Below are 27,073 nucleotides of genomic sequence, written 5' to 3'. Positions count from 1 at the left end.
CCTTATTTAGTTAATTAATTAATTAATTAATTTTTAACATATAATATATTATTTGCTTTAGGGATACAGGCCGTGAATCATCAGTCTTACACAATTCACAGCACTCACCATAGCACATCCCCTCCCCAATGTTCATAACTCAGCCGCCCTCTCCCTCCCCGTATCCTTCCCCAGCAACCTTCAGTTTGTTTCCTGAGATTAAGAGTCTCTTATTGTTTGTCTCCCTCCCTGGTCCCATCTTGTTTCATTTTTTCCCTCCTTCCCCTCACGACCCCCCCCACCCTATCTCTCAAATTTCCTTATATCAGAGAGATCATATGATAATTGTCTTTCTGTTATTTACTTAATTTGCTTAGCATAATACCCTTCAGTTCCATCCACGTTGTTGCAAATGGCAGGGTCTCGGGGTTTTTGATGGCTGCATAGTATTCCATTATATACATATATATAATTATATATATATGTATATATCACATCTTCTTGATCCATTCATCTGTTGATGGACATCTAGGCTCTTTCCATAGTTTGGCTATTGTGGACATTGCTGCTATAAACATTCAGGTGCATGTGCCCCTTTGGGTCACTACATTTGTATCTTTAGGGTAAATAACCAATAGTGTGATTGCTAGGTCATAAGGTAGCTCTATTTTCAACTTTTTGAGGAACCTCCATGCTGTTTTCCAGAGTGGCTGCACCAGCTTGCATTCCCCCACCAGCAGTGTAGGAGGGTTCCCCTTTCTCTACATCCTCTTCAACACCTGTCATTTCCTGACCAGTTAATTTTAGCCATTCTGACTGGTGTGAGGTGGTATCTCACTGTGGTTTTGATTTGTATTTGCTAAGTTATGTTGAGCACTTTTCCATGTGTCTGTTGGCCATTTGGATGTCTAGAAGAATCTTTTAAAGCATGAAAACAGAATGTTTCATAAAGCAAAAGCAGGCCACCAGCACATGCCTGGAGAGGTGTGTGCTCTAGATGGTAGGGAAAGATCTTTCCATTGCCAAATATATCTGTCCTTTCATTAAGTAAAGTTCAACACCAGTCTCTTTTATTGCTGGACTTCTTGATGTTGTTGGTGTGTTAGTGTATGTTGTTAATTTTCAAGCAGTATATTTTATTTCACAAACTTCTTCCCCCCACCTTATATCCAGGAAATGCTGATACATGTGAATAAAGAGACTTAAAATATATGTTCACACTTTGACCTAGGGATTCTGTATTAGGAAATCACCTTAAAAATCTAAATTTTAATTGTAGATATATGCTTCCTAATTCTTATGGCATAAAAACATTGGGAAAGTATTTCATTGGAACATTTATATGTCAAAGACCTGTTAAGCATTAAAAACATGTTCATAAACAGTGTTTCATGATATGGGAAAATGTTTATGAAAAATGTATATTATGAAGCAGCATTTCCTATGAACTCCACAAATAGGATTATATTTGAAGAGGAAAAAGACTGAGGGGGACATGTTTCACGGTGTTATGAATGGTTATCACTCAATGACAACATTATGGATTATTTTTATTTTGTGTGTTTTCCAATATAACTTCCCATGGCGAAGAGGTAATTAACAAGTTGGTTCTTTTTTTAAGAGCTGAAAATGTCCTTTCACTAGTTGTTTTGGAATTTTGTTGAATGGGATATGATGAAAGTTTTAATTATTTTTTTCAGGATTAAGATTTATGGATAAAATTTGACCTTGCTATTTCTTATCCCTGATACCTCAGTGGGCATTCAGCACCCATCTGGGTAGTGGTTGATTGCTTTCATGGTTTTCCTTATAATCAATTTTAAAAAACTTTTTTTAAACTTAAGAACTTAAAACTTTTTTCCTTTAGTTGAATATAGTTATAGCACAATTTTTCTCTTTTCTATATTTCTATAGAGTAAGGCATATCCAATGCCTTGCATATATTCTGATTCAATCTCTATTCATTTACTCAGGGGTATTTTCACTCACCAAAGTTTACCGAATGCCAAATACTATGCTTGGGGGAATGGGGACTCTTTGGTAAGCCAAACAGACACCTACCCAACCTCCTGAAATGTTGTCATCTTACAGAGACACGGATATTATAGAAACTTAAAAATGAATTATATTCTAAGAATGTCTTCTTCAGTACATGCCTAGAAATAAAAAGTTAAGCTGAGACCTGAAAGATGAGCAAGAATTAGCAAGGTAAATATCTGGGTGAGCTTTTGTATGTGGTGAGGTCTGGTAGCAGGGAGAGTGGGTCCTAACCAGGATGGTTAGTGTCCTAACCTATATATTGTAATATATAGGTTATATATATAACCAAAGTTATATATATATAACAAATATATGATATATTTGTTTTTGCATAGCAAATTACCCTAAAACAATGCATGAGTTTCCTATTGCTGCTATAACAAAGTACTATTAATTCAGTGGCTTCATATAACACAAATCTATGATCTTATAATTCCAAAGGTCAGAAGCTCTAACAATGTCTCCAGGGACTAAAATCAAGGTGTTGGTAGGGCTCTGTTTCTTCTGGAAGTTCTAGGGGAGAATCCATTCCTTGCTTTATTCCATCTGGGTTCATGGTCCCTTCATCATCAAAGCTAGCACCAAAACATTTTCAGATCTCTTTCTCTGATCCTTCTGTGTCCCTGCTGTAAGGATTAGTTTGGACCAACCCAGATATTCCAGGATTATCCCACTATCCCAAGAGCTTTAACTTAATCACATCTACAAAGTTCCTTTTATTATGTAGTAATGGATCAAGTTTCTGGAGACTAGGACATGGACATCTTTGGGGAAGCCATTATTCTGCATTTGACACTTACTTAAAACACCAACCATTTCATTATATCTCACTTTTTTTTTTTTTCTGATGAGAAACTTGGTTGGGTCTTGGCTGTAATTCTTCTGTTCAATGTGGCATGGACTGAGGCCAATGGTGGTATTCTGTTGATGGACAAGCTGGTCTACAAGGTCAGCAGTGTGGTCCTGCACCTTGTCTAGGATGGCTAGACTGTCAGTTGGCGAGCCTACATGTGACCTCTGTAGCAGGATGGTTTCAGGGTTACTGGACTCCCTACAGGGTTGCTCAGAGTGCAAAAAAGAGTATCTTGAGAGAGAGAGAGGAAGTGGGAAGGGAGATGGGTAGGGGAATGGGGTAACCGTGTGATGGGCATTAAGGAGGGCTTGTGATGTAATGAGCGCTAGGTGTTACATGTAACTGATGAATCACTAAATTCTGCCTCTGAAACTGTAATACACTGTATGTTAATTAAATTTAATTTACATTAAAAAAAGACAGGAAGTGGAAACTGTCAGTTTCTTAAGGCCTGGGTTCCGAAATAAGCACAGATTCGTTTCTGCCATATTATATTGTCACACCATCACAGAGCCACTCAGATTTGAGGGTGGGAACACTGACTCCTACATTTCATGCACAGATGTTGATATATTTGCAGCTATTTTGAATCACTAGAGTGGATGGGTAATGGCACAGGATTCCATGAAGAGGGATGAGTTGTGGGGACGCCTTGGACCTGGAGGAACCTTTGGGCTTCCCTGAACCATGGCTTCTGGGTATTTGCAATGCAGTGACAGAGGAGAGCTGATGCTGGATGCGTAGTAGACCTTCTAGACTATGTGCAGGTTATGGATTTATTCTAAACAGTCAGGAGGAGCCCCTGAGGACTTTGATCAGGGACAGATCTGCTGTGGCTAGTGGGTGATCCTGGCAGTGGGCAGTCAGGGAAGCCGGTGAGAAGTCAGCTGTGGGCTGGGTCAGAAATAACAATACTCAGGCCAATACTCAATGATAAAGTGAGGTCAGTGATAGTCTGTGAACTGTTTGTCTCTGCCTAGGTCAGTATGGAAATCGAGAGTGATTAGAAACCTTTATAACAGCTTGATGGGCTGTAGCATCCAGAGGGGAGAGCATGTGCTTGCATTTTGCATACCTATCTTTTTAACTTGTGTTTTTCTCTTCATTTTTGTTGCATTTTAGCATGTTCATTAGGAATTTGAAATTTGAAAAAATAACTGGTCTTTTCCAACTCAGGTTGAGAAGGTCACCCTCGCTAGGTTCCTGGAACACAGTGTTGCCCCTTAGCACACATGATACCTTTCCTCTGTGTCTCTTTTGGGTGCCCTGGGCTCTCCTCATGGGAAAGAAACACCTCCCACTGTGAGTGCAGGATTTCTTCTGAACAAGAGAGGCCAGACTCATTCTGATTTGTTCTTTTAATGTGTGACTGCTGAGGGCTTGGACAGAGCAATTTAGTAATGGTCTGCTCCAGTCCCTGAAATGACTGCTCTTTTGTAGAATCTTGTCAGTATTTATTTGTCACACTTGTATTTTAGAATGAAGCGTTCTCCGGTTGCATTAGCCACGGAAGACCTCTTGCTCACAGGGACAGGGGCCAATTGGTGGTTGGTCCATGTTGGAAAGTGTAGACTAATACAAGGAATCCTTTAAAAATTAATACATAGGCTGTAAATATTTTCATTAACTCAAAACCTATTCATTCGTTTTCTAGTCTTTTGAAGTTCGGTTAAAATGTTCTGTTTGAATATGTGGCTGCTCATTGGAGTTCTGCAGTGTTTTCTTGCATGACTCACAGAGCATCAGATCCTTTATAATTTCCAGTGTTGTTGCCTTTCAATTTGATAAGAGGAAATATAATTTTTTTCTCAAAAGTAACAGACCTAATAGAAAGGGGAGGAATACAACTTAAAAATGTTATGTCACACATTTAATCAGAAAAGTAGGAATAGTGCATTTTCATTATGGTCCAAGGAGAAAGAAGCAGAAATGGTTCATTTTTGCAGTACTGAATGCATAGGTGACGGAGCTTTCTATCTCGGCAGAGAGAAGAGAGATGTGTGATGGGTCTCTCAGTGCCTCAAATGTTCTAATTCGCGTTCTGCTAATTAAGAGCAGCTAATGAATTTAGATACTCCTTACTGATAGTTTTACATTTCGGAAATTAGAAAAAGGAATGATGGGAAAGCTTATAAAACATAAAAATCAAAAATGAAATTTCGATAATCTAATTGACACCATCCCCCACCCCCCACCCCCCACCCCCTGCGCTGGGCAGAAACCGGAGCCATAATGAATGGATTTCTTTTGAGCTCAGATTTTTGAAGCCCATATAAAACAGATAAAGACAGGCACGGAATCTAGGGGAAAGTAATACCGGACCTTTAAGAATAGTATGATCAGGAAGAGCATAGAAAATGAGCAGAGATGAACAAAAATGAAAAGGCAGAAAACCGCACAAAGTCTTATTGTTTAATGTTATGTAACTCGGTGGCTCAGTCGGTTAAGAGTCTGCCTTCAACTCAGGTCATGATCCGAGGGTCCTGGGATCAAGCCCCATGTCGGGCTCCCTGCTCTGCAGGGAATGTGCCTCTACCTCTCCTTCTGTTCCTCCCCTCGCGCGCGCGTGTGTGTGTGTGTGTGTCCTCTCTCTCTTTCTCTCTCAAATAAATAAAATCTTAAAAAGAAAAGAGAAGGTGAAGTGGGAAGCGTGCCTAGGAAAGCATGCTGTGATGAGAGACAGCAGTATCATTGAACAGGTGACCTAAAGAGGACAGAAGGACCCGGAAGCTGGAACAGTTCTTTCAGTAGCAAGAAGTCTGTCTTCATAAATACTGAAAGACGTCAATGAGAGCAACAGGCAGCCCACTCTCTGTGCTTTCTTTGTGCTAGGCGTGGTTCTAAGTGTGTTACGTATATGAACTCATTGAACCCAACACCAGCGAGGCAGGTACTATTATGACAACCATGTTAGGAGCGAGAGGCAGAGAACAAGAGTAATTTGTCCCGAATGATGTGGCCACTAAGTGTCTTGAGCAAAAGTGTCTTTTTTTTCTGGACTCCACAGTCTTCTGCATAGGGCTGTGTGATTCAAAATGGAAGCCACAGAAAGTGACACGTCTTGAAAAGAATCTTTAAAATGAGTACAAGTCAACACGGCTAAGCCATTCACACCATGACGGAAGGACTGGAGATTTGGAAAATTGTGAACAGTGTAGACCAGGATCGTGCTCCCGCGGCTTGTTGAGTCTGCCTCATTCATTCCACTCACCCAGTTTACCGCCAGCTCCGTGACCGTCACTGTGCAGAGGTGTTACAGTATTAAGGATCAGAAAACACAGGGGCTGCCACCCTTGCCCTCCAGAAGTGCCATTGGTGGCAAAGACCAAAAGATGAAGGAGGCCTGTAATTCTATTTGATGCATTACTTGCAGACCACAGTGGACCCAGAGGAAGCCTGGGGAAGCAGATGTGGCAGAGGCTTCACCAAGGAGCTGATGTCTGATCCAGGATTCTCATGGTGAGGATGAGTCACCCAGTGAGAATTGGGTAGAAGAGCCTACTCATAGTGAAACCCAGGACCAGCAGCACTGCATCTCCGGGAGCTCAGTGGAGATGCACAATTTCAGGCTTCACTGCAGACCCGCCAGACCTGCATTTTAACAAGTTATCTGCATGTGCACACGTACACTGAAGTTTAGAAAGCTCTGTTGGTAGGGTGAGTCTGTAGTCTCAGCATTGTGTGCTCTCAGTAGGTGGCGGGCTGCCTCGGGAGGGGTGGGGAATGTGTTTCCCAAGTCTGGCTGACTTTAAACTCTGTCCCAAGGGCAAAGATGACCTGTTGCAAAATCCTAGCAGTTCAGCAAATAGATTGTACACGTGGTCCTTGAAAGTCATCAGTCTGCAGATCAACCTGCTCCCTATCTCCCAAAACAGCATTTCTACAACGTTTATAGAAAGCGATAATCCAGAATTTTGATACTAGAAAATAGATTCCTACGACATTTTCCTTCATACTGCTCTGAGCCTTAAAATAGAGTCAGAGCTGTATGGACCCAAGTGTGACTTCCCTACCTAATCTGGATTTCCCAGCAAAATCAGAAAATGATCTTTGAGTGAGAGGTTCTCAGGAAGGAGTATTATTTTGTGTTTTGATCATTCAGGATCTCTCATGTCTTAGGCACTTTCTGGTGAATCCTTATCAAGGAGAGCTTGTATAGTCTTGTCGATGTTCCTCTCTGGCACTGGGATTTATTCTTAAATTTCCAAACTGTGGAATCCATCTGGTTCTTGATGTCCAGAAATATCTCTAGGGCTGAGTTGGGTGGGGCTTCAGACTCAGACAGGCCTGGCCTCAAAACTGAGCTCCATAATTTATGGGATCTGTACAAAGCTCTATATCTCATTCCAAAAAATGAAGATAAAACTGCTTATCTCTCAAGTTATTTCAAGTGTCAGGATATAATCTATGCAAAGATTGCTAAATCATTGCCTGGCGTATGTAATATGCTTAATGAACAGTTGCATTGCTCATCATAATGTACAAATTTATGTCTGCTGAAGTAGACCAGGACTACAAAAGTCGCATACAGAAGCCAAGAGCAGAAGAAAGACAGTGGTTGCTGCGGTGATGAGTTCTGATGTTCTTGGTGCTTCTACCTGGTTCTGTCCTATTTGCTGCACCCATTCCATCTCTGCCTCTGTCATCACACGGCTGTCTCCTTGCATGGCCAAGCCTCTTCTCTTCTTCTATAAGGAGTAAGGGCCCACTGTACTTCAGTATGACCTCATCCTCACTAATTTTATCTTCAAGGACCTTATCTCCAAATAAGGTGACATTCCAGGGTAATGGGGCCTGGGACTTCAACACGTCTTTTTGGTGGACACAGTTCAACCCATAACAGAGTCTTGGGGGTTAGTGTGCTTCTCCTCAGTCTTAGCCATAACACCAGGCCAAGTGGAGCCTCTGTCATTACAACGAGCTGCAACATATCACATGCTAGAGCTGGAACAGTTCAGGTGAGGTCCCTAAGGCTCACACAGCCGGCCCTGGCTGAGGCCCTGTGGCCAGAGCTTGCTGATGTATCCCAGCGTTCAAGTCACGTGAGGCCAACCCCCATGGAGCCAACACACACTCCAGCTGCAATTTTGCTTCTGGAAATCCATAACCTGTTTCTCTAGGTTCCCAGCAAATGCCCTATACCTTAGTGTTTCAGGGACTTCTTGAAGTGAGCTAGTCTCCCCACCCTTTTCCAAGGAACTGAGGGCTGAGGGTGGTCCATGGCCATTCTGTGAGGTGCCTTCAAGTAAAGGGTGCATGCAGGGCAGGGTCCTGAGCATCTGCTTCCTCCTTCCAGACTCAGTTCTCCTCCTTCCCTGGCTGTGAGCCTGGGCGGCAGAGAGTGGCAGGGAGTTTTGGTTACATGGAAATTCCTTCACAGGGAAGAAGAGGGAATAGAAGTAAGGGTCTCTCCTAAGTTATCACCGCCATTTTAATTATGAGGGTTAATTGCACATACGGTGTAACCAGAAATTTGGTTCAACATTATTCTGTTTGTGAGAGCATTTCTGGATGACATGAATGCTTAAAGTAGTGGGCCCAGGAAAACAAATGGCCTTTCCCAGTGTGGGTGGGTATTGTCCAGTCCATGAAAGGCTTGAAGAGAAGAAAAGGCTCAGTGGGAAAGAATTCTCTTTCTGCCTGTCCTCAAGCAGGGGTGTCAGACCCCACTCCTGCCTTTGGACAAGGGGGCTCAGACTTGGGCTGGAACTCACAGCATCAGGTTTCCTGGTCCTCAGGCCTTCTGGCTCAGACTGGAACCACACCACTGCCCTTTTTGGTCTCCAGCTTGCTAACTGCAGATCTTGGGACTTCTCAGCCTCTGTAATCATGTGTGCTAATTTTTCAATAGTAAATCTATTTTTTCCATATAATCTGTTGCTTCTGTTTCTCTGGAGAATCCCAGTGAATACATTAGTAAATGTGACCTCCAACATATTTGGGGATCCAGTGAGACTTTGAAAGAGCAATACTTTCTGACACATGATTTCAATATCTTAGTAGTTAAAATAATTGGTATTTTTTTTAGCTAAGAGATCTTAGAGAAGTTCTCCCCAACCCTCACCCCATGATCTCTCCATTTCTCCCAGATGCTTTTCTAGTCTGGTGTAGGGAAAATTCACACATGGTTGACTTTTCATGCTTCTCCATTCCTTTGTGTTTGTCACAAAAAGAAAAAAGACAATTGCTCAAATCCATTTTGAAAGTGGCTGGGATATATAGACTCTTTCAAGGGTACCACACACAGTAGGTTTTTTACTGACAAGTTTACATGAGTCACAGAGTCCAGGGTCCATGCACCTGCTCAACTCAAAACTCTACTGAGAAAGTCTTTCCTTGGACTTGATTTTTGATACAGAGGAGTCTGGAGTGGTTGTCATGATGAAGAATTTGGGGCTACTTATAATGTAAAAATTGATCATCTGTGAAACCTGCTCTTCCCTACCTAAACTCAAATCCTTAAGTGGTAGAACTAACTCGGCCTTTCAACAGGTTCTAAATGCAAAGAAATTCGGCTTTTTCTCAACCCATTTGATGCCATGGAGCAAACCAGGCTAACTTTGTATCCCTGGGATGAGAAAGACCTCAACAGGCTTCCATGCGGGAAGTGGGGAGGGAGTGGAAGACGAGACTTGGAATCCGTATCAGAGTCCTCCACTGGTGTTCATCTAACAACGTCCCATTCTCCTAAATTCTTACCTCCCACAATGACAGCTTGGCAACCTGTTTGATTGACTTTGTGATAATGTTTAAGAAAAAGAACCATGGCATCTCCCTTTTTTAATTTAAGTGCAAAACTCTGAGCACTTTTCTGCCTTTCTTCTTTTGACCAGAATACTATTTTATTCATCCCAATTATAATTTGTTTAACAGGTTTCATTTGCTTTTCCCCTCTTGATGCATGAACCCTCTTATGTGTTTAACTGTTATTTGTTTAAGAGAGTCTGCAATGAATAATACAATGAACAGCCAAATTTTTCACGTAATAATTTTTTATGAACCATACAAAGACAGCTCGAGTTTTATAAATCTAAATGAACTCACTAGCAGCAAGGGTCCCAGTCCTCAGGCTTCCTCATGGAGCTGCTTCTCTTCCTATAAGTTTGAATTATTAATCTATCCAACATCATCTTTTCCCCTTGCTGTAAAATTTACAAGAAAGGAACCAGCTAAACCTAGCTAGAGATTTGCATGAGTTCTGATTTTTAAGAGCCAACAAATTCAGCCAAGAATCACCTCATCTTCTGTATCTTACTTGTATTTGTAGGTTAGAACCTTAATGCAATGTCTGTAAATAACAGCAGTAACAACAACAACAAAAACAAAACTCATGCTGGCTTCCTCACCCCTAAAAGGCAGCCATACAGAAAGATCTGGGGGGCAGGGCGGAACAGCTGATTTTGGGTGGAACACGTGCAGAAATATTCATTGTCTTTGTTTTTTACTTTCTTTACCCCTAGCACTGTGGCCAAGGTTGGAAAGGTGGGTGGATGAAGGGTTTAACTTCTTTGACTATCGTATGGAACTTTCAATCATGCTTGACTTCCCTGAATCAAGCCAGGCTTGGAGGCTGAACTGAGAGAGCCTGAAGGAAGCATTTGTTTTTCTTTTTTTTAAAATTTTTTATTTTTAAAATTTTTTATAAACATATAATATATTTTTATCCCCAGGGGTACAGGTCTGTGAATCGCCAGGTTTACACACTTCACAGCACTCACCAAAGCACATACCCTCCCCAATGTCCATAATCCCACCCCCCTTCTTCCAACCCCCCTCCCCCCAGCAACCCTTAGTTTGTTTTGTGAGATTAAGAGTCACTTATGGTTTGTCTTCCTCCCAATTCCGTCTTGTTTCTTCTCCTACCTCCTTAACCCCCCATGTTGCATCTCCACTTCCTCATATCAGGGAGATCATATGATAGTTGTCTTTCTCCGATTGACTTATTTCGCTAAGCATGATACCCTCTAGTTCCATCCATGTCATCACAAATGGCAAGATTTCATTTCTTTTGATGGCTGCATAGTATTCCATTGTGTATATATACCACATCTTCTTGATCCATTCATCTGCTGATGGACATCTAAGTTCTTTCCATAGTTTGGCTATTGTGGACATTGCTGCTATAAACATTCGGGTCCATGTGCCCCTTCGGATCACCACGTTTGTATCTTTAGGGTAAATACCCAGTAGTGAAATTGCTGGGTCATAGGGTAGTTCTGTTTTCAACATTTTGAGGAGGCTTTGACGCCAGGAAGCATTTGTTTTCCTAAGGTATGAGGTTGATATAGATGAAGACTGGTTTGGTCAAGGAGGAGGAAATAGTTCTTGCATGAGCTGTTGGTGTCATGTGCTTTGAGTGTCTGTTGATTGGAACCAGTGATCATCTGTGAGTGGACAATCTGGCTGTAGAGGTGACTACTTGGGTTTGATCTGAGGCCATGGCAAGGCCTAGCAAATAGAAGAATTTAGCTCAAATGAGTGCTTGGATGCACGTCTAACTCAATGTTTTCCTCCATTATAAAACCAAAAGAAATGATTTTTGAATTAAGCATTGTTTTGACAATTCATACTTTAATTCATTCAAAGGGATGCTGAGTTTGTCAGGCCAAGTAACCTGTCATTTTCCTTTTCAAATCCATGCTCACTGATATTTTGCTATTTATGTGGATGACTTGGAGTGAGGGGTTAAAGAACAGTCTTATTACTACCCTTATATGGGGAATGATATAGCGTCTATGTGAAATGCTGACTCTTCCTTTCCTTCCGTACTGAGAAAGAAAGAGAGAGAGTTTTCTTTTGCCTACTTGAGTAATGTTTCATTTTTTAAAAAAGGTGTTATATATTTATTTGACAGAGAGAGAGAGAGAGAGAGCACCCAAGCAGGGGGAGCAGCAGTCAGAGGGGGAGGGAGAAGCAGGCTCCCTACTGAGTAAGGAGTACAGTGCAGGGCTTGATCCAAGGACTCTGGGATCATGACCTGAGCTGAAGGCAGATGCTTAACCACCTGAGCCACTCGGGTGCCCCAGTAATGCCTCATTTCTAAGGAAACAGACCATTAGTCTTACATGACTTCAATTCAACATTTGCTTTAGGAAACTGGATTTGAACACATCAGAGATGTGCAAGAAGCTGAATATTTAATAAGAACTGCTGCTTTAATGGAATTAATGGCATCTTTGAGATGCTCCTTAGTTGATGGTTTTTAGATCTAGAGAATCTAGTATGCTTAGGACAAAATAAACTTTCTTTCCCTACTCCCCTGAACTAGGAGACAAAGCAACACCCTTGTTGCTTTTTTTGTGTTTCTAGAGAATCTGGTCACAGTGCTGTGTTGCTAGAGCATCTGGTCACCGTGCTGTCACCCTTGGAGGGACCCAGACCAATGGCAGAGACAAAGATATTGGAAGCCAACAGGCTCCATGCAAATCTGCATTTCCTGGGATTATATATTTGCCTTGCTCCTTTCCCAGCTGGGGTGTTGACCCACTCTGATAATCAACAATTTTCATGGACAGAGTGATATGCAAAACTAATATGGTCAGACAATTTTTACCACAATCTGGACAAATTTCTTTATGTGGACATTTGATTTTGGAAAGTAATTTTCCATTTTTGTTGTTGTTTTTCATTAAGCCAGTGTGTGTATTCATTGTTTATACCTTTACATCAGTTGATGCCTTCATCTGGTACTGAGCTCCTTGATATGAAGACTATCTCATGTTTTCTTAGATATTTTTTTTTGCCTCTATGTTGTTTCCTTTTTTTTTTTTTTAATTTGAGATACAATCGATATATAACATTATGTTAGTTTCAGGTGTACAACATAATGACTTGGTACTTATATATATTGCAATATGTTCAGCAGACTAAGGCTAGTTAACATCTGTCACCATATAGCTACAAAAATTTATTTTTCTTGTGATTGAAGACTTTTAAGATTTACTTACACTCTTAGCAACTTTCAACTATGCAAAACTGTATTATTAAGTACAGTCACCATGTTGTGCATTACATCCCCATGACTTACTTTGTAACTGGAAATTTATATCTTTTGACCCCCTTCACCCATTTCACCATTGTTAGATTGTTTTAAAAAAGTATCTTTATCACTCTTTCTCTTCTTTGTAATAGTCTTACTCAGGGTCAATTCTATATGAAACTTTACAGATTGAAAGTTCTGTCCAATAACAAAATAACTTGGCTGCATTGTTCGCTTGAAAATGACAACATAATTGCTTAGCCTTCCTTTCAAACATGGAATTTTGGCTTGTTTAGAGCTTGTTCTCTGTTCTAACAATCACCCACAGTGATTACTTCATTCATTTGTATTTCTAAGAAACTTTTAAACTCTTGGAGGCATTGAGGTTTAATGGGTGTGGGTAGAGGTGGGAGGAGGAGAAATGTTAGAAACCATGATTAACCCACTAACTTGTTGGGTAATGTTGGAAATTCAGCCTCTCAAACAGTCTCTGATTTACAGAATGAGTCTCGTAGTACATGCCTCACATCTTATACAATTGAAGGCATCAGTTTGGTACAGTGTACAGGACATGCAAAAATTATTTCTTTTTGAACCTTTATATACCACTTAATGATAATAATAGTAAATACTACGGAACTACTTTGTGCCTGGAATAATTTTAGTTACTTCCAATTTAATCCTCCCAATACGCAAATAAGGTAGCTTTGTTATGACCCCTATTTTACAGATGAAGAAACTGAGACAGAGAGGTTAAGGAGCTTGCCTGAGGTTACACTGCTGTTAAGTGGTCAGCTTGTGAATTGAACCCAGACAGTCTGGCTCCAGAATGAAGAACTTGAAACAATGCCAGGAAATGATTTTCACCAAGTTTAGCTGGAACCGGGCTTGAAAACTGTCTCAAATGCTGCTTCTACGGCTATGACAGGAGCTGAATAGATGCTCCTACATTAATGGAAATTAGACATTCTCCCTGGCTGATCTTATCCCTCAAATCATTTTCAGCTGTTTCAGAGCCTTAGAATTGCTGGAAATGTTTAAACACCACATTGTTGATTTAACTTATTTTGGTGTTTTGCAATCCCCCTCCCCACCTCAGTTTTCTGTTTGAATGTTAATTGTGTGTTACTCTGTGGTACTGTTGGATGACTCTTACCCATCCCCCCACCCCACCCCCTACCCGCACCCTCATTGAGACATTATGGACAATGAGTCTCGGACATTTAGATTGTGTTACGGGGACAGTCCCCAGGGGAGTATGTGACCAAGGGATATTCCCCAAAAAACTCAGGAGCCTGGACTGACCTGGTTGGCTCTAGAATTCACGGAGTGTTCAGGTCATATTTTGTGGAACTGGCCTGGCCAGGGATAATGTGTCCTCACTATGTCTGTTGGTCCAAATCACAAAATAACCCCAGTTCAGTCTAGTCCTCAGGTATTAAGTGGTACCGGTGAAACTCTGACATCAGCTCAGAGGGTGTGGAAGTCCTACCCGAAATTGGATCGGACTAACTTCAGGTTGGCAACAAGACGATTCTGAGAAGAAAGGAAGTCCAATCTCTACGTGACCTTCTCATGACAAGAATAGGCCAATCGTTAACATTTATTGAGCACTTAGAAACAAATGCTACAAATAATTGCAGTTGAGATCCACAAATTCTTATGGTTTCGATAGCTGAAGCATTATTATCCACATTTCCAATGTGGAAAATAAGACTCAGAAAAATCAGGACAATAAGTGCTCTACTGTGGACTTAACCACAAGCCTCAGATGCCAAGCCTTTTCACAGCCCCGTGATACAGCATCCCTTTTATTCCTTAGTGTCTCTTAATACACTTAGAGGCAATGGTCAGTTTTTCATGCTGTGTCCCAAAATGGTACCTCCCAAATACCAGTGGTAGATCACAGCAAAATCTGGACTCTAGAAGACAAAGAGGCTGCATGTCTAGAAAAAGAGAGTGCTATGAAGGAAGTGGTAAAGAAGAATCCATGGGTGAGTGTAGTGAATGAACATAGTGTATTCTTTCATGCTTATTCCTTCTCCGTATTATTTAGGCAAAAGTAGGAGTCCCCAAAAGAAGAACACATTTAATCAAATATATTTTGTACCAGTGATCGTGGAAGATGGAATAGAGCAGCACTGACGGTTCCTGGAGGATTTTGGTATCCGCTGAGTGCTGTAGTACAATCCTATTTCTTCATTTTTGCCCCAAGCCAGGTAGGCAGTAGTACCTCCATTTTACAGATGAGTAAACTTAGGATCAGAAATGGAGGTGCTTAGCCTGAGCTCACACAGCCGGCAGTGTCGGTATCAGAATTTGAAAGCAGAGTAGCTGTGTTTTCTCACTTTCTTGGTCTGCCTCTCTAAAGCCTAGAGGTGAGAGGGAGCCCTGAAAATACCAGTTAAGTACAGTAACATTTTGTAAACACTTGCTACCAGGACACCTTAGAAATGAAAAGTTTAATAAATGAAACATAAACATGCAGTGGATAGAATGAGCAAATACTTTTTGAATCCATACTTAATTTTACTACTACTACTACCGGCTACTGAATTTAGTTTGCCTTGAATGTATTAACCACTGACGTGACAGCAATATACATGAAAGTGTGTTTTCACTAAGATTTAAGTCATCCAAGAATTGATTTTGGTTTTGTAGGATCCTCTATGGTTTCTCCTTAAACACTGTGACTTGGATTTTTGTGTGTATGTGTTTGTTTTGTTTTGTTTGTTTACTTGTGTATTGGGAATGAAGGCATCTGGTTGTCAACTAAATCCACATGTTTAAGTTTAGGTGAACGGACATGTATAAAACCTTTTGAGATGGGGAGCATGAAGAGATCCCTAACTAGGGATATGTGAAAAAGCACCAACCTCTGGTGTTAGGCTTTCTATAAAGGATTTTCTCCCAGTAACATGGCCATTTCTGCATTTTAAAATCTCTGGAACATTCCTGTGGTGATTGTTTTTATCCTGTCTGAACTCAAGCTCAGTTTAACTGTTCAGTATTCACAGAGCCAAGAGGATCAGGCCCCTGGATGGCTTGAACCTGGCTAATGGAAGTGGCCACATTCTTGCAAGATAAGGTCTCTGTTACCAACCTCCACAGGCATTTGTGTGAAGCTTATTTTTCCATTCGGATTCCCAGAGCCACAGTAATTTTCCATGTGTCCATCCTCTAGCCGGATGCCCTGTTGAAGATTCTGTTGAACAACGAACTCCAGCTGAAATGATCTTTCCCCGGAAACTATGGAGAAATGACCACTTGAACTCAGACTCTATAACTGTTTTATTGTCTCAGACTGTGCTCATCAGAGTCCCAGCCAAGTTAATTTCATCTTTTCTTGGAGCCAGATTTGTTCTTAGGCTCTTAGGAAAATGGCTGTATTTTCATTTCCTTTCTTGATATACTTATTGTCTTTTTGTTGCAGTATATGTATATGTTGACATTGGAAATCTAACCAGCCTTCCTCATTGGTTGCTCAATTAACATATTACTGGTTCAAGTTACTGATGTGAACAAGTTTTGTAGTTATAAAAGCTATGGCTGGACCTAGGAGACAACAGAATAGCTAAAGAAAATGTGTGTTACGAGGTTGTGAGAATAAAAAGGAAAAAATGAGGCCATTACCTTTTGGCAGGATGACTCTAAGTTATCTAGAGTAAGGCATTCTCATGCTTGGCTTTTTAGATAGTTATCTCACAAAGGTGTAGCTATAGTAGACCTCTCATGTGTCATCTAGGTAGGACTAGATGGGAAAAAAAAGTTGGTTATTCCAATATCCTATCAATCTGTGGCCAAGGGTCTGAAGTCAAGTATTTATAGCTTCTACCTGGTCCTCTATAATCTTCTTTCTGTTGCTTCCACTTTGTGGTTGGGACTGCTTCACTCCTCCCCATGACATTAGCTTCCCTTGGTCTCCAGGGCCGATCCTTCCTTGGGCTGGAGAGATGTAAGGAGTTGCAATGGTGTTCTCTGGGCCTCTTCACCATATGACACCTATTTTTATTTGGTTCTGACATTGTGTCCTGTCATTAGAAATGGAGTACTGCCTGATCCCAAGACTAAAAACCTACAGGAAACATGACAGTGTGTACTAATGCAAAGACAGAAAAATAATAAATAGGTCAGTAGAATAGGACAGAATCCACAAATAGGCTTATAGAATGGATTTTTGACAATAGTGCCAAGCCAATTCAGTGGGGCAAGGATAATCTTTATACAAGTGGTCCTGGAACAACTGAATTACATGAGCAAGTAAAGTCATCCCAATCTGTGCTTCGCACTAGGTACAAAAAAATACTCAAAATAGATTGTAGAACAAATTGTAAGAGCTAAGACTAAAAACAACAAAGAAACAAAACTTCTGTAGGAAAATGTAGGAGAAAATTTTAGTGACTTTGGGATTGCCAAGATTTACCAAATAAGAACAAAAATCAAAGAAAAAAAATCAATACCTTGAACTTCATTAAACTTAAAACATTTTGATTTTCAAAAGACACTCTTTAGAAAAAGATTTTTATTTATCTCTTTGAAAGAAGAGAGCATGAGGAAGAGGCAAAGGAAGAAGCAGCCTCTTTGCTGAGTAGAGAGCCTGATGCAGGGCTCGATCCTAGGACCCTGAGATCACAACCTGAGCTGAAGGCAGCTGCTTAACCAATTGAGCCACACAGGTGCCCCTCAAAAGACACTCTTATAGAAAAAGAGGGAGAAGACAGGACCCAGACTAGAAGGTATTTCCAATGTCTCAATCTGACAAGAACTTGATTCCAGAAGTCATAAAGAATGCTTATAAACCAATAATAATATGAGCAACAACCCAATTAAAAAAATGGGCCAAATATTTGAATAGGTACTTCACTAAAGAAGAGGTATGAATGTCGAAAAGATATATGAGGAAATGTTCAAAATCATTAGTCATGGAGGAAATGCCAGTTAAAGCCACAATGAGACATTACTACAGACCAATTAGAATGGCTAAAATTTTAAAAGATTAGAAAGACTGAATACATGATATACAGGTGAGGATATGGAGCAAGCAGAACTCTCACTCACTGCTAGGGGGAATGTATACTGCTATATTCAATGAAAAAGAAGCAATTCAGTTTTTTAAAAAATTAAATATACACTTACTATCTGATCAGTCATTCCACTCCTAAATGCTTACCCTAAAGAAGCAGAGTATTATGGACCATACAAAGACTTGTACACCAGTGTTCATTGCAGCTTTATTTACAGTAGCATAGAACTGGAAATAACCCAAGTGTTCATTGGGAGTTGAGTGGACAAACTGTGAAATATGCATACAATGAAATACTATTCAAGAATTAAAAAAAAAAAAATTGACTGTTGAAACATGCATCAACACAGATGGATCTCAAACTAATCATGCTGAGGGAAAGAACCCAGAGGAAAGCGTACAGTATGACTCTGTAAAGTTCTAGAGAATGCAAACTAGTCTGAGTGACCAAAACCAAATCACTGATTGCCTGGGGACATTAAGGAATGGGGAGAGGAGAGAGAGATTACATAGGACACAAGGTGATTTCTGGCATATGATATATCTATTTACTTGATTGTGGAAATGGTTTCCATTTTGTAAACCTATGTTACAGCTTCTCAAACTGTTTATTTTGAATATGTGCTTTTTATTGTATATCAGTTATACCTCAATAAAGGGAAATAAAAACTCATTTAACCACAAAAGAAATGCTAATGTATCCTACTAGTGAAACCTTTTTTTTATTGGGTTATGTTAGTCGCCGTACAATATGCCATTAGTTTTTGATGCAGTGTTCCAAGATTCATTGTTTACATAGAACACCCAGTGCTCCATGCAATACGCACCCTCCTTAATACCCACCACTGGGCTTTAAAAAAAAAAAAACAAAACAACAAAACAGATCGTGATCACCTTTCTACCTGGCATCTTACTTCTAAGAAATATGCTCCCCATGCATGAGCCCCTATCTCAGCCTGTAACTATAGGGCCTGCTTCAGCCTGTCCCCCAATTTAATGGCATGATGTAGTCTCACCAGTTTTGCCCTTCCTCATCCATCTGTTTTGATTTCTGAGTATTGCCTACCACTGGATTCTTCCCAGTTGAATTTTTCTCTCTATTGGGGTACACTGGTATTCCACTTCTTGCCCTCGCCTGCTATGAGAGCACACCTGCGTAACTGTACTTTTGCCTTGCTCTCTACGTTAATGTTTGCCAGCTCACACTTTACTTCGTTTGTAGAAGATGTTCTCATTGCTTACCCTGCCCCATCCCCAGGTCTGTTCTTCCTCAGTTGCTAAAACTTTACCTGTCACTGACTTCTGAAATTTGACTAGACATGTCAATAACCTGTCTATAACATGACTGTGGTCAAAATTTAAGAACATGTTACAATAATACATCATTTTACAAATTTGTGCTGAAATGTTATAGATCCATGTATAATCTTTAAATAGGGGAAGATTAAAGTTTTTACAATGTAAATTTCCTTTGATATTTGAACCTCAAGACCTAACATAGACCCAAACTTCTCTTTTATGATTTATTAGGAATGAAATTTTGTATTTGTTTTATTTCTCTTTGTTGTTTTTAAGCTGCACTTGCCTCCATTTTTCCTCACCTGTGTGCATTTCTTCTTTCTCTTACATCACTATGAAATATAAATGCCAGTGTATCTTCTTTTCACATCTGTCTTACCTTTCAAAATGAGATAGCTCAGTACCCGTGGCTATACCTGCCTTTCTGTTTTCCCTTGTTGATTTCTTGTTGGCGAGCGAGTTTCTCTCCTCTCTTACTTCTGATTTTCTCTGACTTCCTATATTAGGATAGAAACAACTCTTCCATCAGCAAATGGCTGAGTAAAAAGTGTTCACCCATCCACTTCACAAGTTTTATCTGTATGTTCTAAATGTAGGACTGTTTCTGTGAAACAGCAGTTGTCTTGATGGCTAAGGAATTTTCCCTTTCCTGGATCAGTTTTTTTCCAGTTGTTGGATACAACCATACCCAGCTCTACCTACGCTAGAGTCACTCTGGTGGCTTCTGCTTCCCTCTGGATTCATCTTTTCTCCTTTCTATCATACTTCCTGGAGTGGAAAGCATTTTACTCAAGCCACAGGCCAACACCACAGCCTCCTGTGTCATACACAATTTTAAAAGCCTATTCATTCTCTGTTTAGAAGCTTGTGTTATTAGCCACAGGAAAGAAATGCCTTAAGATTTCACTTAAATTCCAGCTTATCTGGAATTGCTGATAACCTTTATTCAGATTCCGTTGTTAAAGGACTTGTGACCGACCTATGGGCCTGATTTCCCTGATAGGAATTATATTCCTGGATGGAAAAGTTATCACAATTTACCAAGTAACTTTGCCCTTCATCCATCTGGTACAGTGTGTTGTAAGACTACTTAGGTTCTTGAGAAACAGAGTTAAAGAAGATATGCTGCAAAAACTCGCGGCCAATCAAAAGAGCAAGTTGAAATGTGAAGGAATTTCAACTTCCCCAAAACGTCACCCATAATGGAAAAAGTTAATGGAATAAAAAAAGCTTTTTTTTTTTTTTTTTTTTAATCCATTTGCCCTCACTATATTAATCCACAGTATTATCATCATTTCCTTTTGGGGAGTTCTGCACAGAAGCTACCAGAAAGAACGTGCACCTTTAGTTTTCCTGACTTTGCATGACCAAACTGATTTCAATTTTCTTCAGTGTGGTGTTTATTTATGAAACTTGCCCATTTACGGAAAACATGAATGACTTTGACTCAAACTTGGAGAACCAATAAACATCATTTAGCAGCAGTGAACCTATCAGCACTTGGAAATAAGGTTTATGGTCATGCAAATGTCTTGTACTCCATTTGGGTCAAATACACCAAACAGTGAACTAATTAGCCTTAAGTAAACTGGCTTTAATTTCCACAGACAGTGGAACCAATTATTTCTTAGAGAAAGGTTTATTTTTACTCTAGGGCAAGGGTCTGTAACTCCTTGGAACACCCCTGAATGATTCTCCAAATCAGGCCAGATGAAATTGGCAAGTCACAGATGGTTATCTTGATTTGTAAATGGTAGGGTCCTTAATTAGGCTCATTGACATCATTGAGAATGGAACCTAGGATTCCATTTGTGCAGGGATGAGATTAAGAGGATCATCTGCCACTTAATTCTGCTTATGAGGGAAATTTATAAAACAACAACAAAACTGTTCTTTAGCAATCTACTTAACTTCCAACCACAGACTTTTCTTTTGGTTTGAATGCCTGATACATATTCGGTAGCCATCTCTCTATTTTAATATTCTTGATGTCTATTACTTATGGCTCATTTTTGTCTTGAATTTAATACCTGAAGGATTCAAGGTTATTTAAAGGATTCCAAACCTCTAACTATTCCCCAGAGCTTTAATCTCTGAAACAGAAAACTTCCTGATTAGAAAAACAGATGCTTGCTTTAGCCCCCTGAAACACTGAACTATTAGAGCTATTGTCCAAGATTTTTGGTGGTTTTTCTCTGTGTGTATTGAATAAATTTTGGAAGAGGAGGCCTAACATTTCATTTGAGATTTTTAAAAAATTATGTAATAGGAATCTACCATAAACCTTACTTTATTTAGATATACACATGTGGGTTCTGTAATTGTAAGTCTCTACAATATAAACTACATGTTGAAAATCCTGTATATTCAGTTATATGTTTGCATACTATTTACATGCTAGAAAATTTCTCAGAATGTGGCTCAAATGGATCTTACTATAAACTGGGATATGGTTAATTTGTCATGGCATATGTAGAGGGCCTGCCTTCAGAAACGCCCATATTCCCCATGTGGCCATATTAGGATTGTTACTGATGTCAGCACACATTTTAGTCCAAGTTACATTTAAACATCCTGTGTCAGCCAATCCAAGGTGTGAAAATAAGCAGAAGCTGTATTTACTTTTGTGGTATCATAATTGAAATAGGAATATAACTTTTGATTAGATTAATCCCTACTTCCATATATGTTGTGGTATAATCAAGCAAAGATCTAGGCTACAGTAAAATGCCTTTATAAACAAACTATGATTGATCAGTTTGCCTGAGAGTTGTAGTTTCAGTGTGCCTGAAATAGTTCTGTTTCCATAGATTCAGACATATCAACCATTTCCTATGGTCTTGGGGGGAGCAAGAGAGTCTACTTCCAAAACGTGGAGCCTTGGAACATGAAAAGTTAGAGGACTTCAATGTCTGAGTTAGATGAACTCACTCCTTTTATAGATGTGGGACTGAGCTCAATGAATTACAAGACCTCATATTTCACAAAGCCTTGACCCAAACTTGAATCGTTTGGCCCAGTTCATTGTTGCAGCTAATAGTCCTTTTGTTGCATCTGGAATGCTCCACTCTACGAAGCATGTTCCCATCACAGAACTCAGCAATGTTGGAGCCCCCGAACTGATCACTTTGGGCATAGGATCAGAATTATTTCTGAGTAACTTATTATACTGTATTTTATAAGGAAAAACAAAATTCTTTACGTACTTACCCCTTGTTTCACAATCATTTGGAAATTTTTGCTTTGAGTTAGAAACTGGAACTATAGGCTATATACAAAGAAACAGATGATTTCACAATGTTTGCTGGAGAGTTTATGGGATTCACGGTGACTTAGGGACATGTCACGTTGCAGAATAACACTGGTAAATAGTAAGGACGCACAGGTACACCTTTAGTTATTATTACAGTCAAAACAAGTTGGAACTATAACCTCTAGACAATGAATATCTAAAAGAGGGGTCAGTTTAGGGGTGCCTGGTTGGCTCAGGAGGCTCCTGGGTGGCTCAGTCAGTTAAGCATTTGACTCAGTTTTGGTTCAGGTCATGATCTCAGGGTCATGAGATCGAGACTCACATTGGGCTCCACCCTGAGCACAGAATCTGCTCCATATCCTCTCTGAGCCTCACCTCTGCCCCTCCCCCCAGTCACGCACATGCACTCTCTCTAAAATAAATAAATAAATCTTTAAAAAAAAAAAAAAGATGTGTCAGTTTGAAAAATAATAAATCTAGTGTATGAGACAAAGGTGATTAGGAAATTGTCATTTTATATAAAAAGATTAAATTATCAATGTAGGGTACTCTGGAAGTTACTTACATGAAGGGTAGACTCTGCATTTTCTATATCATAGAATCAGAGGCAGTTAGAAAAATCACCTAAATTAGCATTATAAAAAATGGAAATGAGAAAGATCCCATTCATAATCACGTGGGAGAAAAAGCCATGAAATACCTGGGAATGAATCTAATGAAAAAGATTCTATGAAAAGACCTATAAAATTATATTGAAGGATATAAAACAAAAATCCAAATAAATAGAAAGACCATGGCCTGGATAAGAAGACTTAATGTCATAAAAATGTCACTTCTCTTGAAATTAACATATAAATTTCAGGCAGTTCCAATTAGAATTCATTTTTCTTTTTTTTTTTTTTTTGAACCACATAAGTGATTCTAATATGTATATGGAAAAATAAACATGTGAAAATTGCCAAGAAAATTTTGACATGGAGCAACAGTGAAGAAGCTTGCCTTACTAGATATGAAAACCTAATATAAAGCTACTTTAAACAAACAGTATAATTTTGGCTTACAACAAATTTAGAACGCATAAAGATCATTTAACATGTAATTAAAGATAGCATTATAAGTCAGCAAATAAATATGGGTTATTCAATTAATAGAATTGGAAGACCTGGCTGTGCTTTTGTAAGAGAATATAATTTTATTTGTGCTTTATTATATAACAACCAATTACAGATGAATGAAAAATCTGAATGCTAAACAATCAGACCACAGCAGTCTTGGAAGACACTCCGAGAGAATATTTTTGTAATCATCATGTGGTAATTTTTTTTAAAGCAAGACTAAAACCATAAAAATAATAAAAAGTGACATACTTTATTTCCTGAAATTTAAAAACATATGAAACACAAAGTCTACATATAATGGACATTTTAAATCTTTGCTGACTAGTCAACAATTTTGAATGTCATTCAGATGTTTGGGGAATTAACACCATTTGTAAATTCTGTCTTCCTGAGGTAGAAGCAGAAATCCATTTTCCCAGGCTCCCTTGCAACCAGTATTGGGACTTTAGCCTAAAGCCTAGAGTTTAAGATTCGCACCCATTCATTCTAATTCTGGTTCAGAAAAATGAGATGTGAAGAAGGAGGTGGCTCATGGAGCTAGTCATATCAGGAGTGACAGAAACACATTAGCTGTTATAATAAGCAATGGCAGTGACCTCTGACATCTGGGGGATTGTGGGACAACACAGTACCCCGTGGAACAATGCAGCAGCTTCATTCAGACATTTTCCTTCAGCTCGGTGGCTTCAGAAATCAGTTGGTTTATTTTTCCTTGGAACTTCTGTGATCTATCTAATGCCCTTTAATAAATTTCCTTTTTTGCTTAAACTAGTAGGAGAGAGTTGTGTTTGTAACTAAGAATTCTGCCGAGTAATTCCCCATGAAAGATCAAAAGACAAATGATAGACTTGAATAGGATAATTACCACCCAAATGAGAAAGGGTCAAAACAACCAAAGAGGAAAAATATGCAAATAATGCTCAAATGATATAAACAGACAATATATTAAGGAAAGAAAAATGCAAATAAAAAGCTATATAGCCTTCTAGGTGATTAGGGCAGTGATAATAAAGTCATATATCTCAACCATTGTATTTGTTTAAACTTCAAATATGGTTAGAATTCAGGGCTTGTAGGAATGTAGAAAAATAACTATATGGGAATGGCTATGTGTGAGGCCTGGTGACCTGACCATACTTTGTACAATTAAAATGTAGACACAAATCGATCTATTAGTTTCATTTACAGAGATTTATCCAAAAAGAAATCAAAATACTTGATTTTTAAAATAAACACAAACACACATAAATACAAATAAAGGTTTATCACTGCTTTCTTTGGAAACAAGTGTAAAGACCATTGGAAGGAGAATGCTTGATGTATCCCCTACTCTAGGATTCCACAGCATCATTAAGATAGGTCGATCTGCATGGGCTTGGAAGACTGTTCTTGGTATTCTGTTAAATGAAAATATCAAGTTACAATCTTATTTTGATATGAAAGATTATGTATAAAAATATATTTTATTTTAAAGCTAATGTTATAGAAGATACACACCAAATTGCTAATAGTGTTTATGTTGTAAATGAGTTCTGGGTATGGGAGGGCGGAACTAGAAGCTTTACTTTAGATGTTTCTATATAGTTCAATTTGACGCAGTTGGTTTCACAATCCAGATGACTGTGAAAGGACAGAATAGTGACTTCTGTATCAGCATCATGGTTTCACCCAATAGCATGTTATTTGTAGATGGCAAGGTGTGGTTATCTATTTTTTCTTTTTTTTTCCCATTCTTGAACTCCCTGAGGAATGGGCTACAGTTCCATCAGCAAGTGCCAGAGCTTCCCCATCCTAGGTCAAGCTCTGATAGAAACATGTTGATTCTTTGCATCCCATCTCCTCTGAAGAGTAGATTTCCTATTCCTTCATTTTTTTGCTTTCTCACTTTTTCAGAAAGGAACTGAGTGACTGTTGTTACTACCAATCACTGAAGCAGATCAAAGTTCATTGGAAAATACTTAGATGTTGGGAATTGCAGGAGAGAAATTAATTAGGAGCAAAAGAGATACCTGCTCAGACTGCTTTGTAGATATCCTAAGTGATGTGCAGCCATCCAATTTCTCTCTCCAAACTCCCACTAATTATAAGAAGTCTAACAAGCTTTTTGTTAATTTAATGTTTATTATGGCCCACACATTGGTTTGAAATCAAATTTATGACACAGCCAAGCTGGGTTGTTAGGTGGTATATGCATACGGGATGGTACGTGCAGGCTCTTCCCCTAATCTTAAGTGTACAGCAAACACATTCCCATTTTGTAGAACTTGGAATGTAATCCAGCACTTTTTAAAACGCTTCTGGTTGCATTTTCTTTTATTTTTGAAGCATTTCCTATGACATATTATGGCTTTGTCAAAGGTTGAGGATTTTACTTTTCTTACTTGCTGTTCCAGGATGGAACACCTCTAGTTTCTTAAAGCTGCTGGGTAGTGCATGTAAGTTCTCCATATGCCTGATTGTTACGAAGCAATCTTCTATATTGAGAAAGTCGTCATTTCTTTCTATCTTCCACCTGTTGGTCTTAGGATGGCACAAATATAACTTCTAATTGCAAATGTTCATTGCAAACATACAGAAATGCAGTTGATTTTTATAAAATGACTTGTATTCTGTGACCTTAAGGTTACTTACTAGGTTAGTGGCAGATCTGTGGGATTTTCTCTGTAGGAGATCACATTATCTGCAAATAAAGATGATTTGAGCTCTTCCTGATTTCTGTGTATTCTGTTTGTTTGCCTTGCTTCACTGCATCATCTAGGTCTCCTGTACAGTACTGAATCAAAGTGATGACATTATACATCCCTGCCAGTCTTAGGGGGGAAAAGCTCTCAGTCTTTCAAAATTAAGTATATTGTTAGTTGTAGAGTTTTTAGTAGACATTCTTTATCAGGTTGAAGAAGTTTTGTTTTGATCCTAGTTTGCTGAGAGTTCTTATTATAAATAGATGATCGATTTTGTCAAATGCCCTTTTTTGCCACTGTTGATCATCTATTGAAATGATCATATGGTTTTTATTTTTCAGTCTTTTGAATTTTAAATTAAGCACTTTTTGAATGTTGAACCAACTTTCCATTCCAAGGGGAGAAAGCACATACTTATGATGTGTTATCCTGTTTATATATTGTTGGATTTAACTTGCTCTTTTATTAAAGTTTATTTTTTTAATCCATCAATATGAGGGATATTGGTCTGTCATTTTTCCTATCTTGAAATAGCTTTAACTGAGGGGAATGTTGATCTCCTAAGATGTGTTGGGAAGTATTCTTTTATCCTATGTTTTCTAGTAGAGTTTGTGTGGAGTTGGCATTATTTCTTTTTCTAACTGTCTGGGGGTGTCACTTGTGAAGCATTCTGGACCTTCAGTTTTCTTTGTGGAGTGTCTTTGAATTGAGAATTTAGTTTAATGGCTAAATGACTATTCAGGTTATTATTTTCTTGAATGAAATCCGGTAATTCATATCTCTCAACGAACCTGTCCATTTCATTTATCTTATGAAAATTATTGGCCCAGAGATTTTAAGAATATCAT

At 39.0% G+C, this 27,073-nt stretch overlaps 1 protein-coding gene and 1 long non-coding RNA gene across 2 annotated transcripts in view; one reads left to right on the top strand and one right to left on the bottom strand.

Annotated features, from left to right (window-relative positions):
- Positions 1-27,073, top strand: part of FBXL7 (F-box and leucine rich repeat protein 7) — a 369,381-nt gene that overhangs the window by 105,500 nt on the left and 236,808 nt on the right. The gene's annotated exons all lie outside the window — the stretch shown is intronic.
- LOC116587053 lies at positions 730-18,691 on the bottom strand. The gene is made up of 3 exons (XR_004284281.1): positions 18,590-18,691; positions 2,726-2,732; positions 730-740 (listed from the first exon to the last, which is right to left on the bottom strand). It is a non-coding gene; the product is annotated as an uncharacterized LOC116587053 (long non-coding RNA).

The sequence above is a fragment of the Mustela erminea genome, chromosome 3, assembly GCF_009829155.1.
Source record: "Mustela erminea isolate mMusErm1 chromosome 3, mMusErm1.Pri, whole genome shotgun sequence".
Lineage (NCBI taxonomy): Eukaryota > Metazoa > Chordata > Mammalia > Carnivora > Mustelidae > Mustela > Mustela erminea.
The sequence above is the reverse complement of the archived record's forward strand: the minus strand, read 5'-3'. Positions and strand labels throughout refer to the sequence as shown.